We start from the raw sequence: 20,297 nt of genomic DNA on the forward strand, positions 1-20,297 counted from the left end.
ATGACTGAGGCTGTCTGCATCAGTATCGAATACCTTGGGGAAGGTAGCACAGAGCAGTAAATGCATTTTCAAGGCTGGAGTCTCTGCTGCTCCATAACAGCTCTATTTCCCACTTAACCACAGCTCCACTTTGTAGCTGCACAAAAGTCGCATTATTTCTCTGGGCTTAAGTTTTCCCATCTGCAGCATGAACAGGGGACGACTTGGCTGACTTTTTAATTTATTATAAAGACCTCGCTGGGAAAATAAAGTGCCTGAGCACAAAGTATAACCATCAAAAGTATCACTATGCAAAAAAACATAATAGTTATTTTGAAAGGGCACCACATGAGCAAATGCTTAGCAGAGCAATGCAAACTCTCCCAATAGGAGATGAGGGATGGTGGAGATTTGAATTTTCTTCCTCATCAAGATAAATCCCTCTTTTATAACCCATTCAGCTTTGATTACTCCACCAACCAGTCTCACACTGGCAATGAAATTGTTCCCCAGACCATGGTGACATATCCTTGGCCAAGATGCTATCGAAGGCTGGCTCAGATGAGGACACCTCTGCTAGAACAAAGCAAAAGAAAGCCAAAGGCAGACAGGTCATCCCTGCAGCTTCCAGTACTTGAACAGAGGCATCAGAACACCATGCAATGAACTGACATCTCTCTGGAGAAACAGGTGGCCAGATCGTGAGCCACGGAGCATTGCCAACCCTTTCTTGGTCATCTCAAAACACCATTTGTGATGATCTGTTGAAAAACTCCCTAAGATGGAGGGCTTGCTTTAATTAATGACTCCAGGTCACTAAACCATTAAATCAGGGGAGTGGACTTGGCTTACACATCACTCTGGGTCTATTTTTCCCATTCACTGGAGGATGCTGCACCCTTTTGCAAGAGAATGCAGCCAACACTGACCTTAATTCTGTCTACATCAAATAATAAATATCACTGAGGCTGGGCAGTACCTTTTCTCCAGCAAAAAAAGAGATGAGGTGCAGGTGACCCCTCGTGTGCCAGGCAGAGGGCACATCCTAGGAACCATCCACTGCTCTCCCTTCCTTTGGTGTGCTAAGTGCCTCTGGCAACACAAGCCCCTTGGGAGCAAAAAAGCTGAAAATGGTACATAGTGTTCACTCACAAATGGCAGCTATTACTTGAATCCTTTCAAGACAAGATCACTGGCAGCCCTTTTTAACAGAAACATGCACAAATATTTGGTGCTTTTTTTCCCAGCTAAATGAATATTTTATGCATGCAGAATGTACAAATAGCTTATGAAAATAAACAAGCTTCCTCTTAAATTCTGTTTAAGGGGTACAAGAGAAACCAGTCGACCAGCTGGAGCAAGCAAAACAAATTTTGTCTCTCCTCCTTGAGCTATAGAAGAAAGGAAGGAATTTGTGGCTGACCTAGAGAGGGTAAAAGGGAAGATTGAATTAATAGTGGAATAAAAAGGGTTCTCCTACAAAGCACAGTTTAGGCCAAATGCTTCTCTGTATAGGTTAACTTCTAAGGATTATTTCTGATTAGCAAACAGAACAAATAAAAAGAGGCATTAGCAGCCAGGAAAATGTCCCATATTCCTAAATCATCCCTTTCAAAACACTCACAGGGCTCAATTTAATGTAGCCAATGCCAAGAATCATCCAGACCTATTAAAGTGCTTTAAAAAAAAAAAAAAAATCTTAAAATTGTTTCTTGTCTCAAAGTCTGATTGGCACAAATTCTACCTCAGAAACATGCCTTTTCCTCCCCCACCTTTGGGTAAGGAGTGTGAAACAGATTGCACAACTACATCTCAGATAAGCAGAACAGTTAATGGTTTAGATACCATTTCATAAATATTTGCTGAACTAGTTTTTGGATTCTGTCCAGTTTCTGACAGACATTAAAAACATTGAATAATTTGCCATTTTCTTTCACCCTTCTGGGATGAAAAATAGATTGAGAAGTTTTGTTGCTATCATTTCTTACCATTATTTAATGACTACTCTCATTTATGTTGATGTGTCCTGCCAAAGAAGCCCAAATGATTCTTGAATCTACAGGCCTGAGTTGTTCAAATCACATTTATGTAAATATTTATATATTCTTTATTAAATATTCCCATACTGAATACCTGGGCTCATATTTGGCTGTGTAAGCAAGTGGTGAAGATCTGAGACAAACCAATTTCTGAAGAAATACTTTGTCTCACATTGGGATTTCAAGTGCCTGTGCTCTATCAGAGATGCTGAGGCTCAGTGACTAAAAGCAGCAGTGAATACTGCACATCACCTAGCACATGATGGTGCAATATGGGGAATCACACAAATAAATTTTTTGATTATGTTTTCAACCATACTTTCCTGGCAAGTTCTAGGAATCTCTATGAACAGGGATCCAAAAGTCCAGCCATTTCCTTGCTTCCTTTCATATAAAGGACAATTCAGGAGGTTCCAGAAAATGCTTTATATAATCAACTTTCCATGACAAGAGATTTTTCAGATATTTTCAATTCCACACCCCCCCCCCCCAATTCTTAAGTTCTTGCATCTCAAGCTCAGCAGTCATTATTCATTTAATTAATATGTGTTCTTTTTAAAAAAGTTCTTTTTAGAGCATTTTTAAATCACTCACATATTTGGACTGACTGTAGGATTCTCATACTCTACCAGGCTGGAGGGAAAACAAATTACCAAAACCTGCTTGTGCCTTGGACTGTGAATCTCACACTCACTTATGGCCCAAAGACCAATCTCTGAGCAAAGCAGATTTATGACTCTCACATTTCCACCAAAGCTAACAGAATTCCTTGCCCAACTGAAACAGGCATTCTTGTACTGGTTTATTTTTCCATTTGAAGAGTTTGGCTTTCAAAAATTCAGAGCCAGACCCCTCAATCAGCTTCAGATTTGACTGCACATAATTCCTGCACAATTTCCCCAAACTGATCCAAAACACCAAGTCTGTTTCACCTTTTTGGTCCAAGTACAAGCCCAAAGTATTATAAATTTCTAACTGACAATACAGCAACCTTCCACAGTTGCCCAGAGGAGACTGGAAATGTCTGGCTATTGGTTGTTGTTATTTATATTCCATAATTTTCCATGAAGATGTGGGTTTGTAAGTACTCCATAAATTAGATGAGTTCATGGGGCCAGCTTCTATCATAGTTTCCTTTTCCTTACGAGGTTAACAGTGCCTTGAAATCAATGGAGCTTCTGTCTGTGAAGGTATCACTTCAGAACAAAGCAGATACAGCAATTATTGAAGTGCATGGTGAGCCAGAGCTCTGCATGGCAGGGCAGGGCTTTTGTTCAGTGTGTAATTAAAAAAGATTTTTCATATTTTTACAGCCAACACAGCCATCATATTCATGGTTGCCCTGTCCCCACTCCTACTGAGCATGAGCAGCAACCAAAGCAATGTGCAACATAGATGTGCAGCCTCCAGCCTAGAAGTCAAAGCACCTGGGGAATGCTCAGATGAGAGAAGCAACTCCTTGAAGGGCAGGAAAAGCCACAGCAGCAGCTGGGAGACCAGTAGAGCCCAAGGGGAAGATGAAATGGGGAGAAAAAAATCCTAAACTGCACCATAAAACACACCAGCTCCTAGTTGAACACCCAAAGTAGTCTCTCAAGAGTTGATGTTGGGCAAAGAGCAGCTGTGGTCTGCAAGAGTTGGAAAAGGGAGTACAAGTAAAAAAACAAAACATCCAGCCCCAAGAGTAAGAGGCAGGAGGGATGAACTCTGGAGTCTACCCTGCCCAAATCAGGCAAAATTGCAATGCAGGGTGATGGGGATGGTACAAAATGGAAAGAGAGAGGAACAAGAAAAATATCCCATGACAAACAATCCACAGTTTACTCCTTTTTTTTCATCTCAAAGAGCCACAATTTTTTTCTGAGAATTTTTCAGCATGATCTACCAAGCAATGAACCAAGTAGCTGGGATTCCTGACTCACTGCTGACAAGCCAGAAGGAGAACATCCATGTGAGAAACATCAAACCCCAGTGAGCAATCACCCATCTCTCCTGGGGGAGGGAGCACCCTGCCAGCCTCTGCAATGAAGATGGATCACACTGCACCAGGGATGCCTCTGCCAGCTCAGGCACCAAAAGCAGGATGGCTGCATTCTCAAATCTAGTTCTTCAGCAGGACTCACACAGAGGGGTTTTTCCCTCTGTTTTTTTTGTATACACCCAGATGCAAATGGTATTGAAATGATGAGGTGTTTGTACAAAGGCAGTACTGAAGGCTGCACAACAGCAGCCTTGTGCCTGCTCCACATGGACCTCACTGCCCTTCCCACCTGTCTCACAGATGGAGGGATGAAGGCTCTTTCCTGAATCATGGTGGGAAGAAGAGGATGGAGACACTTCTGGAGATGTGCCAGTGCAGAGCTGTGCTGTGTCTGGGGTCAGTGGAGGTCTCTGGGTGCCTGGGGAGAATTACCAAGTCTGAGCTAGGTCACAATGTTCAGTAACTCAGGGAGTGAAGGACCAACACTTTGGACTATAATCCTCTGTGGTGTGGGTGAAACCCCACAGAGATGGCCTGGTCTCTGAGGATGAATAAACCAGAGAGCAAAATTAATGTCAGGGACTTGGTGGTGACTCGGTGGTGCCTCGTTCAGCTTTGCTCAAGGCATTTGGAGGGGCTGCCACACTGGTACCAGTGATGAGCTGGGAGGTTTTGAATCAGCAGCAATTGGCAATTCCTGATCAGATTGAAACACTGTGGATCAGCTCAGAGGCCCCACTGCTTCTGTTCTCTACAAAGGCACTGAATTTTAAAAGTTTTGAAGGACACAGGATGAGTCTTACCTTGCCTCTACTGTATCCCTTAAGAGCTTGGATGAGAAACACTCTTTGTAGGCCAGAAACAGTCCCACAAGACAATAGAAGAGTGATACTGCAGCACCTAGAAATGGGAGAAAACCACAGGGAAGTAGGATCTGGTGGGTTATGGGTAAGAACTCCAACCAGAGGCTTCAGCATAAAATCCTTTTATATCTCTGTGCAAAGGCTATTGTGATCTATAAAAATGTGAATTCTGCAATATGGCTTTCAGCTTTGCTGATCCCAGAGTGGGATCTCTAAGGACCAGCACTTCCACGAGGACACAGCAGTGGCCACATGGTTGAATGGAGATGCCTCAGCTCTGCTGCTGCCACCTCAATCCCTCTACCTTTGGGCTGCTCTGTGCTCCCTCCCTTGGCAACATGCACTGCTCCTGGGGGCTGTGGCAGCAGCAGGGATAGGGCAGTCAGTGCCAAAAAAGCCAGGGAAATAGAGTGAAAAAATGAGGCAGGAAGGAGAAAAATGATGGTAATTAGCTGCATATAAACCCAGCCACACCTGAGCAGTCTATAACATTTTAAGACTTGCTTAGAGATTGTGGTGGAGAACATATAATGCTGCAGCACATCTGCAGCTCTCAGGAGAGCACTAATTATTTACCCAAAAGAAAACATCCTGCTACAATAACATCACAGCACACCCATCCAGGAATTAAGATGCTCTTGCACGCTCACAGCAAATTTTATTTTCTTTGAACCTCATGACTTAGGTTTGACTGTTGTGGTGGATGTTATTTCATTGAAGTTGTCCCTGTGCCTGCAGGGCCCAGATGAATTACCCACATCCTCACATCTTTGTTCAGCCTGGCTAGGGACAATATGTTCTTCAGGTCAGGGATTTTGGGCTTTCTAAGGCACTCTGTGCACGTAGCAACTTTGCTCTATGTAGGTTTTACATTTTGTGGGTGTGCAATAAATAGTAACCATTAACTTTGAACTGAAGCCACCTAGAAAAGGATAAAGTGGCTGCCTACATACAGGAATGAACAGTTAAAATGTCATCAAAGGTTTAGAAGCTGAAGTACAAAGATCTCTGCTGGTATCACTGGCTGTTAGGAAAAAAAAAAAAAAAAAAAAAAAAAAAAAGAGGTAAGAGCACCTTGCAGCATTTAAAGTAGGTCAGCACTGCCAGAAAAGAAATACTTTTAAATACATCATGATACAGAAACCTGATACGGAGTTACAAATTCACCAGGAATAATTTGTCAGCTTAACCAAAAGAGAAGTAAATGAGTTTATCCACTCAATTTAATTTAGAGACATGCAGCAGTTGGGGCTGAATGTAACAGGTACGAGCCACATCAACACTTTCAGACTGGCATGAACGCCCCAGGAATAGCAACATCCACAGTTTTATGTTGGATCCTATTGGAATGAGCAGCCAGACTTCCAGACTGCAACTAGAGATGATCACAAGAGTTTCTGGAATACAGATGGACCATTTCCCTGAGAGTGGTTCATCCACTCCCACAGCACTGGTGGTTGCCCAGCTCTCAGGGAAGATGCTCCACAGGGCTGGGGTCAGAGCAGACACAACACACAGGGCTGGTGACACCAGCTCCCCTCTGCTGGTGCTGCAGCTCAGGGACCCTCCCAGCACAGCCACATCCCCTCCCCAAAAGGATGCAAAACACTCAGAGGCAAAGCCCCACTGTCCCACTGTGGCATCCACAAACACAGTGAAAGCCCTGTGATGATGAGCTCTGAAATAGATGCCATCTATGATAAAAGTCCAGTGTTTATTTAGCTGCCAGAGGCAGTTCTTGATATGAGATGCACCCAGTGAGAGTGAAGCTATTTTAAGATCAAATACTTGATTACCACCACAGGGACTTATTTACAAAAAAAAACTCAACAAACCAAACAATAAAATACCAACCAACCAATTAAACAAAAAAACCAACTAAGTAAGAGCATATACAAGTCTAGGTTTTACTTTCTAATTTGGTAACATAAATAATAATTTAAAATAATCTACCCACACCGGAAAGAGAAGTGTGCTCTCAAAGTCTCTCACCACAGCCAGCAGCACTTTAAATACATCATGGGCACAAAATTTGCCTAAAGAAAAAAGAACGTAATTTGATTTTAAAGAATCCAACTAATAAAGAACCAATACATTTTTTAAAAATCAAATATAAGCACAAATGATCATATCAGAAGAAACATTTTTGTCAGTTTCTGCAGTATTCTGGTTTTAACTTTTTTTCCTTGGGTTGAGTTTTTTAAAGGTAAGAAAAGTTGCACACAAAGCAATCACTAAGGCATATATATAAAACAGGCTTTTTTCACTTGAGAGATTAATGAAGAATTTAAAAGGGGAAGTCTTTTAAAGGCTTTAACCTTTACACCTTACAATAAAAGGGTGTAAACTGTAACCCATACTGTGATCCTGGTTAATAAAAATGTGTGTGAATATATGTACATCTATCTCAAAAGATACACACACACACACACACACACACAGACACACACACACACACACACACGTATATATAAATACAGACACATGTATAAAAAACTACTGTTGCAGGTGAATATTTTTAGTTCTTCCCACTTTCCATGGCCTCCCTGTTACATCTATATTTTAAATGATGAAGGATGACTTTGTGGTTGAGGTTGGCAGGGTACCCACTTTCTATTTCCAGTAGATAAATTCCAGCAAGCCCTGAAGGCTGATGGGTCTTTTCCCTCAATCATATCTTGACTAGGTTTGTTTACAAAGAGTTGCTGGTTTTTTTTTTTTTTTTTAATACTTCCAGCATTTTGTAGAACTGGAAGAAAAAGCAAGCAATTTTTTAAAAAAACTTTGTACATTTGACACAATATTGACTTACACACACAAATAAAATAGCAGCAAAGCATCACTTGTTTGGTTCCTCACACTGAAGTTGTCCTCCACAGTAATCAGGGCTTCCAAACCTGCCCAAAATGTCCCAGATTCCACTGGGGGCAGCACCACAAGCCCCAAACCTGTTTTAGGGAGTTTCTATGAATCTTGCTGAAAAAATACTGAAGATTGCAATCTGAACATTAATTATGTCATATCAATTTAAAATATCAACCAATTTAATCCAACTTTCCCCAAGGCATAGAATAGCCCAAGTTGGAAAAGACCTCAAAAGATCATCCATCCCTTTCATGGAAAGAGAGCCTAGATGAGATTATTTAGCACTCTGCCCAGTCACATCTTGAAAACCTCCTGGGAACACCAATTCCATACCTCCAATACCACATTTATATAGTGTTGTTTTAGTCACTAAGTTAGAGTGCTGCATTGAGTAACAAAAGTCTGAAGGCTTTTGGGCTGACAGAAATCCCCCTGTGAGTGCCCAGCCACCTCCCTCCAGCTGTCAGCACCAGAGCAGCTTCTGAACAGGAGCACATCCCATAAACAGCAGGATCATCTGTTTTGAAGGTTGGAGACTGAAATCTTGTCTCTTGGTAACATTCAGTAATTCAAAGCACATTCTTATGTGTTTCATAAAATGCCTTTTTCTTCCTTTTCTAGTACTTTTGAGCCTATACACATTTTCCAGTGAGAACAGGGGTGGTGGACGTGGGTCCCAGTCCCAATCTCTGAGTTGACTCCCAACATGGACCTGGGCAAAATTGTGCTTTGCTATGGCAGATCCAATGAGACCTGATAGACCTGAAATAAGATCTAATAATATTTTCACTGATTTATCAGCAAGAATCACTCTTCCACACCAGGCTGTGGAGCCACAGTTGCAAAATCCAGGGTTATCAGTTTAGAACAAACAGGTACTACCACAAATCCTCTTTATTTATCATGAAAAGGAAAAATCATTAATGGCTTTTCCAAAAACGTTGCTGTTTTCATTTCTCCCCTCTTGGCTGTTCTCTGTTGTTTTTTTAAACTACACTCTATTCAGAGGTACCACCTTTTAAGAGAACATACAGGAACAAGTATTGTTTAGTGAAATTCTGATATCAAGATAATAATATGGCATTAAACAAGGAAGCACCAAGAAACCTGAGAAGTCATTTGGCCACAACACCAGCATTAAGTATGACAAACAGCAGCTTTGGATCTTGATCAACAAACAGCCAGTGGTTGAGGACTTTGCAAACAACTCCACAAAGGCTTTCAACCTTGTCCTTGTTGATAGATACCTCTGTAGAGCTCCTGCCAAAGATAATTCTCCCCTACAGCCCAGTAATATATTCCAAAAAGAGAATTTTATTTACTTTAGGATATGTTAATTACTATTTGTGTGTGTTATTAGCAGCAATTTCTTAAGAATGCACAAGTTGTCAGCTATTTTGGATGAAAAAAAAAAGGAGGAATTGCAGCTACAAAATACTCCTGGGTTTATCCTCTCCTAGTACTTGAATTAAAACATTATGAGTGTGGCATAATATACCAGCTACAATGTCTTAAAATAGAATAAACATTTCCATCCACGTACTCCAGATTTTTGTTTCTCCAGGACCACTGCCTCTCTTGATTGCAAAGCAGTTTTTGAAAACAGATTTTGCAGTCCCTTAGCTTTCCGCTCCAATGCTTCCGAAATATGCCCATTTAACAAGTTGCAGGAGGACCTCAGGGACCTCCTGCTGAAACTCTGACAGCACAGAGACATTATAATAAACTGGCTTCCACCTCAGCTAAAGCTTTTTTATGAAAGGTTTTTCCATACAGAATTCATTCCTTGGTGTTAAGAGTCTGGTGCTCTTCAGAGCATCAGTACAGATTTCCACTGGAAGCTTATCAGCAGAGACTGCTTCTGGGAAAGGAATAAGAGAAATATATCTAACTTGAACTTTGCAGTGCAGCCTTTCACTGCCTTTGGAAGCTGTGCTGTGAAGTCAGATTTTTGTGTAATACATTGATATCTCAAGCATCAGTAGAAAAGGAGCTAATTTGGTTTATTTGCTCTAAGGCAGGAAGAAGGGAAGCAGAAAGCATCTGGAAGAAGAAAATTAAACCCTTCCAACTGCCTGGAAAACACCATTTCAAATGCTACATTTCAAGGTCACGGAAGGAAGTGACCACTGACTGGACTATATTTAAATGCATTATGAAGCTCAATACTGTGCTTATTTTTAGGCAAGAATAATAACTATTCCCCTTTCTTCTGTACAAACTTATTCCTAACAGGCATCCTGTCTAAAGAGTCATCCAGGGAAACTCCTAACATTGACAAGAGTACAGTACAGGGCTATATGGCTGCCTACAGGAACACTTATTTTTTTCCTCCCACTAAAGAGATATCAGCAATGCATTTCCAGGATGGAGTTTCCTTCCCCAGGTCCAGATCCAACATCTAGTCCAGTCAATGATAATCCAGATGTTGTGTCAGACTCTAGATTACATCCCAGCTGAAAAGCTGTCCAGCCACTGTCCCTCAAAATGTCTTAGCCTTAACCTGTCTGTGATAATTTTAGCTGTGGTCTTCCAAGCCACACCTTGCCCACACAAGTGCATCCAGAGAAAAGTGAGTACCAGCAACATCCACTAGCTTATGACATGGTTAATCTTTCTGAATCCATTCCTCACTTCAGTTTCACAAAAATTAGGAGGTTTATCCACCTTAGTGCTACAGTTTGAGCTTCATGTACTGAAAGTCAAGCATAAATTCTTTCATTAACTGATTATTGGATCACTGGGAGAAGAAAAGGTGATTCACGTGCTCGAGGTTAAAACAAATGGAGATGCTCAGGACAGAAAGGATTTCCTCTTCTTCCTTCCTTCCTGCCCCAGTGTGAAAGTGCTTTGTGTGGTTGGTTTTTATCTTTTTAAGTGTGGTTCCATTTCCAGAGTCACCCTGGAAAATTATCCAACAAATTCTTCCTGCCGGGAAAGAAAATTTCAGAATAAAAAGCTGGTAGCAGTGTTAATTACTGCAATCTCTTTCCTGCAGCACATCATGGTGGTGCCTGACGTGACACTCAGTTGAAGTTCAGTGACACTCTGTTGAAGCTGTGATGTGCTCTGGACTGTAGTGGGTCCCTGCATATGGGATATAATAAATGTTCTGAAGATCCTTGTAGCATGAAACCTTTGGAGATGGCAACTACCAGTGCTGACAGAGGATCACCAATTGGAAAGAACTGGCATCAGTCATGGAACAAAAAGCAAACACAGCACTTCAGGGATGTATCTCCAAGTTTCTGTCTCACAAATATCCCCCCACACACTCTACCAACACACTCATGGCAACCAGTGCCCTGCACACAGATTTTTTGAGACATTCATTTTGTTGTCCTAAGCAGCCTTCAGATCAGCTTGTTCCTCCAGATGTAACCACAAACATTCAGCAGCTTAAGCTAAGCTCTCTGGCCAATTTCATGTTTTTTGGTTTGGTTTTTTTTTCATTGAGGAAATGAGGTAACAGGACAATGCAGGACAGTCGATATTGATCTTATCCCACTACTAAATTTCTTCAGTTTATGAAAATGACTAATAGGTAGTTTCTGTGTCAGCTACTCAGAAAGCTGCAGAGCAAGTCAGTGCCTCTAATAAATTACAAAACTAGTTGTAAAGTCGTAAGCTTGATGCATGGCTTTAGTTACAGCCACATGCTCAAAACAAGGACTGCATCTGAATGTAGTATTTTGCAATTGCTATTTTAACAACCTGTTTTAAGTTGCCTTCAAGCCTTGCCAAACTGTAATGAAAAAGAGCAGAAATTTTCCAAAGCTGCGTCTGCCCAAAGAGGAACTATCTGAGAAAACTTCAGCCAAAATATTTAAGCCATTCCTATAAAATGTTGCAGAGAATATTTCTACATAAGAAACAATTTTCTGGTGAATCTTAGAGGGAGATTTCTAGCTTCTCCTTGGTTTGGTCTAAGAGTTATGACTTGTCAGGACAGACTGCATAAGGCAAAGATTTCTGTTCTCTATACAGAAATGAACCTAAATTGAACTACTTTATACAGGGACTTCCATGCTTGCATTGGGCAAGCACTGGCAGCAGTGGGACTGAAAAACTGAGCTCCTTCAAATAAAAGGTGAGAAAATGTGGGAGATAATATGGTCAGACTAACAAGAAAGCAGCTGTGGCATCTGAGAATATCTCAAAAGGAGCAAGGGATTGAGAGGTAGAGGACAGATTCTAACACTTGCTGGACAAGGAGACTGAAACTGAGTTCAGACATCCACAGAATGGAAGTTGGGATTAAGAAGCAGGCATGAGGCAGGGACAGTGGAAAGTGGCTGAAGGCATAGGATTTGAGTAACACAGCTTTACTGGGAATGGGCAAAAGAGCCTTCACTTCCTGTCCACCTCCAGAAGATTAAACAGAATCAATTCCTCCTGAAGAAAGCAACAGGACTGGGTAAACTGACATTATGAGCTGGAGTCAGCTTAGACTGAGACACCCAAATTCAGGTGTCTCACCACAACTGCCTACATATGACCTAGCGTTCAAATTCCCAGGATAGAAAACTGATGTGAAGGGTGGCATTCAGAGGCTGAAATGGAGGTCCTTACTGCCATCTGAGGCAACACAGGTGAGGGCACAAGGCTGACATCTGCCACAGCATCTACATGGGGCCTGCACTCCATGGGAGAATGTCATCAGTTTGCCTGGAGTCCTTTGGCAGAAAATATGTTACTGTTTGTGACTGACATGTCCACTCCAGAGAGGGGACAGCAGCAGCATCCCAGTGTCAATGAGGGAAGCTGAAGGCCTGGCAGGGTGTCTTAGCACAGCTCCAGTAGCAGCTCACAGGTTTATAAGTGGGCATCCTAAAGGATCTGCAGAAAAGAAAGGAATTGAAGTTGGACAAACTACTTGTGTCCAAATGTTTCTCAGATTTTGAGGCGCTGACTTTGCAACCTTACCAATATTCTTCCAAACACTTCTTGCCTATTCTTATATAAAGGCCTTGCATATGAATTTGAACTGGGGTAGCCAGAAGCATCTGATGAAATTCAAACAAGTCTTCTTTGATTTGTGATAGGCCATAAAACAGCACTAGGCATACATAATGCACAGCATGTTCTCTACAGAGAGGTGCCTTTGCCAACTAAAGCAACCCCAGAGATGGTTTTCCTAACCACTAAAGACAAATATGTTTAAACAAATGGTTTATGAAATCCAATAGCAAGGCACTGAGAGCAAGGCCAGTCTAGTTTGATTTCTCTGCCTTCTGTTTATCTCTCCTTGAGGAATTCAAACTGAGAAGTCCTTGTGTAACTCATGAAGACCAAAGAGGAAGCTCAAAGCACTGTGAAAAGGTTAGTGAAGACAACAAGTGGAAACAGCTACATGCTTTGCACTATGTTAATCATGAACAGTTTTTGTTTGAAATCTCAAACACAAGCACAAGCAATTGAAGCCCCAAACCTGATGCGGATATTTGGCAATCACCAATCTGTGTGCAAAAGAATAAAGAAAACCCTGCTCTTTGTACTGCTGTTAGAGCTGTTTACTTTCTGGCCTGAGTTTGCAGTTCCTGAGATCTTAGAATAAGTTCTGTAACCGCAGAGCTGCAAAAGTTTGAGAACTGTACCAGACCTTAGGCCAGCAGTTCAACAAACAACTACAAAAGAAGAGTTCAGATCTTCAAAGAGAAAGAGGAAGGAAATCAGCTGTCAGCTAGCTTAAAAAAAAAAAATTAAAAAAGAAAAAATATGCAGATGATTTATCGCTTACCAGTTTACCTAAGAAAAAAATCCCAACAACCATGAGACTGAGAGATTAACTGTGAAAGGGAACGAAATTTTCCCCTTCAAGTGGACACAGTATTTTTTTCAGCAGGGATGGGATGTGTGGACCTTCACAGAGGCACTAAAGGGCAGCCAGTCCCAATCCCTGTCCCTCAGCCCATCACACTGAGCAGCACCAGGTACCAGTTGTACCATTTCTTTGGGAACATCTCTTCTAGGTTACTCCATTTGCAAGCACTCAGTTTTTTCCCCCAGTGCAAAAGAAGATGCCTCCAAGCAGCATCATACAGGAATCTTTTCAGATATGAAACAAAGTTATCTCAGCAATGCCATTCTCACCTTAACCAGCAGTGGGTGTGTAAAAAATGACTTCATCCGGTTATGACGCACTGCAGTTTACTAAATTTTGTAACTTTAGGGAGTACTTCATTCTATTTAGCTAAACTATTGATACACTGCACTCAATTCAGCTGGCTGTTTTCTGGTAATAACACATTTACCTTCATTTCTAATTGCTGCTTCTTTCGCTTCCTCTAATTTCAGCCTTTTCATAATTTTGCTTGGCCAACTAACACTCATATAAAACACAGCCTTTAACCTTCATCCTTGTCAGAAATCTGTTCCCCATTATCCATCATCCTCATCAGATATTTGTTCCCCATCCCTTAGGCTCACACTCTAGTTTCACATACAGGGTGCAATTTACCCCAGAGATACCCTAAAATTCACATATTCCAGCATGATTACATCTCTTCTCAGTGTGAGTGTTGTTGCCATGTAGACCAAACCTAGGAGATAAATTTTGTTCTTCAGAGGCTGAAGTAAGCCAAACACCCCAGTAAAGCTGTATATGAGAAAAACAAGGCAAAATCCCAAGTTACCATACATATCCACCAAAACAAGCTGAGAAAAACACGTCAGACACCCATGTAAAGCTTTATAGGCATCATTACTGGCCGGAGGTTGAGCAACTGAGATGTGCACATTTCTTGTAAGAGCTACTAAAGGAAGTGACAATCTATAATTTAGTTTATTGTTCTATGTAGGAAGGCAGCATGAGCAAAGGAAAACATGATTGACAGCCCACATGTAACTCAATATGTTTCACTTAGGAGATCTCAGAGCATTGTAATTAGTGAAAAACAAAATACATATTTTTGTTGAAGAGCTGTCACCAGCTCAACTCACAGGAATTGCATTTTCAGTTTGAAAGAGTGCAGGGTTAATTTAGAGAATTCAGTTTAATGTTATCCCAAATGACATTGAGCTTTGCTAGTGAAGGAGCCAGGAAAGCCCAAAATGACCCACAGCAGACCTCCCAATGACTGACAACCCTCAAATACTGTTTGCTAACAAATATCATATATTAATATCAATAGCAACCCAGAGTCTGTATTACATTGCCAACAACAGCAAGCTCCACAGGTCATCTTTCCCTACTGATATCCATGAATATTTCTGACCACAAATAGTATTACATAAAACTAAAGGAATATTTATATCAACTATAGCAGCTAAGAACAACTCCATGAAAAACATCCTACCTTCCTGTAGTACCTCAACACCTTAAAATGGTAATTTGATTATTTTTGTTTATCCTACATGCTTGAAAGGTTTTTGAGTAATTCCTAAATAATGCCACCTTCAAGCCAAAACAGATCTGAATTCTGGAGCCAAGGCAGCCCAGTAGATAAACCCTCAGGGTGCTGGGAGCAGAAGGAAATTCTGAAGCCAAGATGGTAGTCAGAAGTTTGAAAATAAGTTAGGAATTTCCCCCAGAAAACTCTGCAGCAAAGAGGCCTGGCTGAACTCCTGTCTGCCAGGGAAATGTGATTCTGGACAGCTCTTCAAGGGCCAGGACATTCACCTGCTGCCAAGGAGCAGCAGGTCTGCTCCCATTCCTGAGCTGCCAACAGGCTGCAGTAGCCTTTGAAACACACAGGGTAAATTAGCATGAAAATGAAAAGCAACAAACTTAAAATGTTATGCAGATGGAGGCAGAAAGTGGCCCCAAATTAGGATTTTCCAGGCTGTGATTGGTTTGTGGCTCGTTGTTCAATTACTCTGTGTTTATAAGATCATTACTATAAACATATGTACTAAGCCACTGCAAAATGTGGTGAAGCTGCTCACCTGATATTCATTTCTATGGAATCACATACAATATTTGTAGGCCAGAGATTACCATTAAAGTTCAGAGAAATGCTGGTGGGGTCAACAAGGAGTAACATTCAAAAATAAATAAAACTTCTCAAGCCCAGAATTCTACAAGCATGTTCTAATTCATCCTCCCAACAGCTCCACCAGGGAGATAGGGACAAATGCTTCTCCTTTTTAGAAACTGAGGAAAGAAAAGCAAAGTCATTCCTCCAGAGTCACTGCAGGAGGTAACAAGCTTTAGATCTCAAGTTACACACTTGTTGGTACAAGTGTTGGATCTGCCCCAGCCCTTTTGTCACCACAGCTCCCAGATCTGAGCAGAGTTCCTCATGGCCAGGACTGTGTCTGTGTCAGTACTGCTGGCTGAAACCTCAGCAGGAAGACATGGAAATACTTCCTAATGAAACAGTTTAGCAGCGAGGAGAATTAAGGACCAATTCTCCTTGCAGGCTTGGCACATAAGTCTCATTAAAGTTAACAACAGATGTGAGACTCATGTGCAAAGGAAAGTGATTAGAGCCTTAAATCCAATCAACGTCAGGTTTGCCACATTGTTCCACTTCAACAACTTTTTTCTGCCTGATGCTGCTTTCCCAAGGAAGTTTATTTGTACTTAGATTTTTCTTTCTGTGGCTTTTTTTTTTTTTTTTTTTTTTTTTTTTTTGAGAAATTCAAACATTATGTGTTTGGTGTTGCTGTTAACAGGGCTGCCTCTAAAAGTGAAAATGGTCACACCTTGATAATTGGGAAGGTGAGGATTAGGGACTGCTACAGAATTAAGGACTTCAAAAAAAAGCTAAAATTAAAGCTCATAATTCAGTGAAGGTGGAGAAAGCCCAGAGGGATGAATATGTACCCATGCTCCTTATTTCTTTGTCAAGACAGAAAAAATGCACCAGCAGATTTTGGAAAATGGCTTTTTGGGAATCTTCTTGATTAGCAAGACGCTGTGTTCAGAGCCAGGATAGCTCTGCAGTTTGCACCTTACACACACAAGCAGTGTTCAAACTACTGTTTGAACAGCCAAGCACTGTGCTTGTTTTGTTTTGTTTTTTAACCAAAATAGCTTGAATCAACCCAGGGAAGGATTCCACAGTGACCTCTGGGGTCCCCAAACCCCACTTTTTCCTACTTGTTTAGCACAGGATTGCTCCCCTCTCCTTTGCTCACCAGAGCCCCTTCCTAGGTTTGTTTCCATCCCAGATCCTCCAAGTCACAAATCAGCAGGACCCTCACAAGACACTCACTGTGTTTACCTGGACCCAGTGAAAACTTAAAAATGGCACATTTGTATGACTCAAGCCTTAAAAAATTAAGCTACTCAAGAAAATATTGTCTACACACAGATGCTGTAACATGTCAGAGCAGAGAATATTTCCAGAGATGCAGGATGCATTACAGGACAGAACAGTCTTAGATTGGCAACAGTAACACAAAATAATAATAAATAATACAAAGTTTGGTCATTTGGTCAAGCATAGAAAGGGGAAAAGAATGTGTGTAGAAGCTTCTCAAAACTCCAAAGAAAATAATGCTCTGCTCTCTACCAACATGAGAATCACTTTCTGCCCACTCAAATAACAGCCATACTGTCACCTACGGGGCCACAGAGGTTTGTAGAGAAAATCTGTAATTCTTTTTTCTCAATTTATATAAAGTGGTAAACAAAAGCCTTCAAAAATACATATGAAAAAAACTACTGCACTGGTGTTTTCTTCTATTGGACTGGTACTTTTGATTATCTAAGTGATGGAATTACAGAGTAGGAGGCGCAAAATTATTCTGTAATTTAGGATTATTTGGGGGGGACCAATGAATTGTTGCCATATGACAGTAAGAGAAATATCTTACATAGGCAGGTTATGAATAAATCTACAGATAACAAATCCTACAAACCAATCTAATATAATCTGAAGCAGCTTTTAAAAAGCCTGTGAATCAAGAAGGAAGAGTAGATGTGATATGCCTTGAATGCTGCAAAACTTATATTCTCACACAGGACACTCTCACAACCCTCAAAAGGGGAATTAGTAACTTGTCACTAAGGCTGGAAGTCTCCTGCATAGCATCACTGTTGGTCTGATTGTAGTCAGCTCCTTATTTATCACCTGGATAACTGATTTGAAAAGATACTTCAGAATAATGATGAAATAATTTTATTTAGACTGTACGAGGTTTCTGAGCTGTTTCAGGGACAATAAAAGTAACCAGTGTGATCTTGCAAATCAATAAAAGGTCCTCATCTATTAAATGAGACACTGTAAATACAACAGGTTAGAGAAAGGAGAGAGACAACAGCTAAATATGAAGCAGGGAACAGCTGGCTATTAGCCAGGCTGCTAAAAGGGAAAACTACTTGAGGATGAGTCAGTAACATGAAACTGCAAAAAAACCCCAGATGTATCCAAATGGGTACATTAGGAGAGCTGTCAGACAGCATTATAGGCAATTTTCCCCACTCCATAAGACTTCTGTGAGTCTAATTTTAGATCTTGTTTGTCCAGAGCATCTTCAAAACACAGTGCTCCAAAATGGAGCAGTCCAGAGAACCAGAGGAAGACTATCACATACAGTCTATGTGTTGAGAGAACTGGAGTTTTCAGACTAGGAAAGAGAAGACAAGAAATAAACATGGCAGTGGTCAAATACTCTCCATGGTCACTAAGCCAAGAACAAAGATAAATTAACTTAATTTGCAGGAAGTAAGATTTAGGTTGGACAGCAGGGATAATTTCCTGCCAACACGACCACAAAGTTTAAGAGACAGCCAAGGGATGCTGAAGAACTGCTGCTTTGAGAAGTGGTAGATCTTTCTAGTAAGAGCTCCTCTTAAAAAGAGCTTAGCCAGAGACAGTCTGATAGCTTTGGAGGATGTATCTAAGTTTTGTAGCATCCCATGCACTTCACTTTCATGGAAAGGGTTGTCTTGGATAAGGGAAATTACAGCATTATCTCCTCTTCCCATCTGGATTCAGCAAAGGCAGAGCTTCACCAGAACATCTGTGTGTGCAGGGCTGGGATGGGAGAGTTGGTTGTGGAAGCACCATCTGCTGCTTTAGCAGGCATTCTCTCTTTTCATTAATCCTGCTGGATTTTTGTGACCTGTCTGCCATCCATGGCCTCAGTCCAGCTCAGCTCAGCTTGCTTTAATGCAAGAGTCTGGACTGAGTGATCTCCTAAGATCCAGAATGGGAAGCCACCTTCCAGAGGGTGTGTCACAACAATGGGGCTTAAGACCTTGGTTTTGATTTCATAAAGGCTGAATCCGTTCTAGTTTCAAGTGTTTTCTCCCACAACAGACAATCATGTGAATTGATGATTCACAGAAGGAATGAAATAGTTTTTGTAACATCAGATCTGGTTCCCTTCATCCCATATAAAAAATGGAAAGAAAATATATATTTGAATAGTCCTGGTTTTAGGTGTCCCAAGAGCTCTCTTACATTCTGCAGTCTTCAATATATTCTTACAAGAACAAAATTTGTAATAATTTTTTTGCCTTTCATTCAGTGCTTAGGTATTCAATTTGTGGCACCAAACAACATTGCAGAAACAGGACTCTATGTAAAATCTGTAGTTCTCAATAAATAACATAATTAACAAAGAAAATAACCTCTGAAGCACATGAGCAAACATATACATACTGACAGACATTCTTGCTCCTTCAAACACATCAAATCCACTTTCCCTGTGCACTCGGAACTTCAGGTGACATTGGTGGACAGAGGGTTTAGGCCATCCTCTGCTCCCACAGTGAATGGGCAAGGTGCTGCAGGTGCCAGCCTCTGTGTCTCAAGTCTGGGGAAACATGGCATTATTTTAGCAGAAAATGTACTTTCCCTCCAGCAAGATCCAGGGAAGGAAGGAGAGCTCCAGAAAAAGTGCAAAGTTCAACTCATAAACAGGTCAAGTCGATTTTCTGGTCAGATCTCTTTTTCTGCTATATTTACAGTGCAAAATGCTCCAAGCAGGCTAAGATCCCACCTAGGCTGTTCATCAAACACTTCAGCTACCTCTAAGCATTCTTGCAAAACCCAAAATCACTTTCCATTTCGTTTCGTAAGAACACAGCACAAAGGGTGCTCGTAAAGTCAATCACAGGCTCAAGAGCAAAAAGCTTCCTGACTCATTAATGCTCCTCAGCCAACACACCCTTCTTCATCTTCTCATGGGTTATGGAACTGGCTGAAGACTGGAGTTGGAAGAGATGAACTGGGTTTCACTGCACTGTAACACCATGTCCCAGCACTGTCCTTATCTGCTCTGCTGCTTATGGATTTTCCTTCACACGCTGTCTGAGGAAAGCCCTGCTCCACCACAATGGGTTCACTGTGAAAATATTAATATAATAAAGAGTTGCTGAGAGTGCAATGGTGAAATATGACCTTGGCATAGTATGACATTTAATAATTAAGCTAGTTTTGGAGTTCCAAGATACAGAAACACTGCCCTGATTAGTATCAAAGTAGCAAACAGTGTCTTCAAAAGGGTTTTGTTACAAATGTACAAGTAAAGAAAGAGAATTCAAAGCTGCCAAAAATTTAAAGCTTTCATTTCAACACAATTCTTTACTCCTTTTGTTTTAGCTGGAGAAACAAAGGCATGGTACAATGCCCAACCAGCCATGCAGCAACCTGTCCAATTTACAGCAGTGCT

The 20,297-nt window shown here is 41.1% G+C and overlaps 1 protein-coding gene across 1 annotated transcript in view; it reads left to right on the plus strand.

The window, feature by feature from the left end:
• CRYGN (crystallin gamma N) overlaps positions 1 to 20,297 on the plus strand; it is a 32,997-nt gene that overhangs the window by 283 nt on the left and 12,417 nt on the right. The window lies entirely within an intron of this gene.

This window comes from Oenanthe melanoleuca, chromosome 2 (genome assembly GCF_029582105.1).
Source record: "Oenanthe melanoleuca isolate GR-GAL-2019-014 chromosome 2, OMel1.0, whole genome shotgun sequence".
Classification (NCBI taxonomy): domain Eukaryota; kingdom Metazoa; phylum Chordata; class Aves; order Passeriformes; family Muscicapidae; genus Oenanthe; species Oenanthe melanoleuca.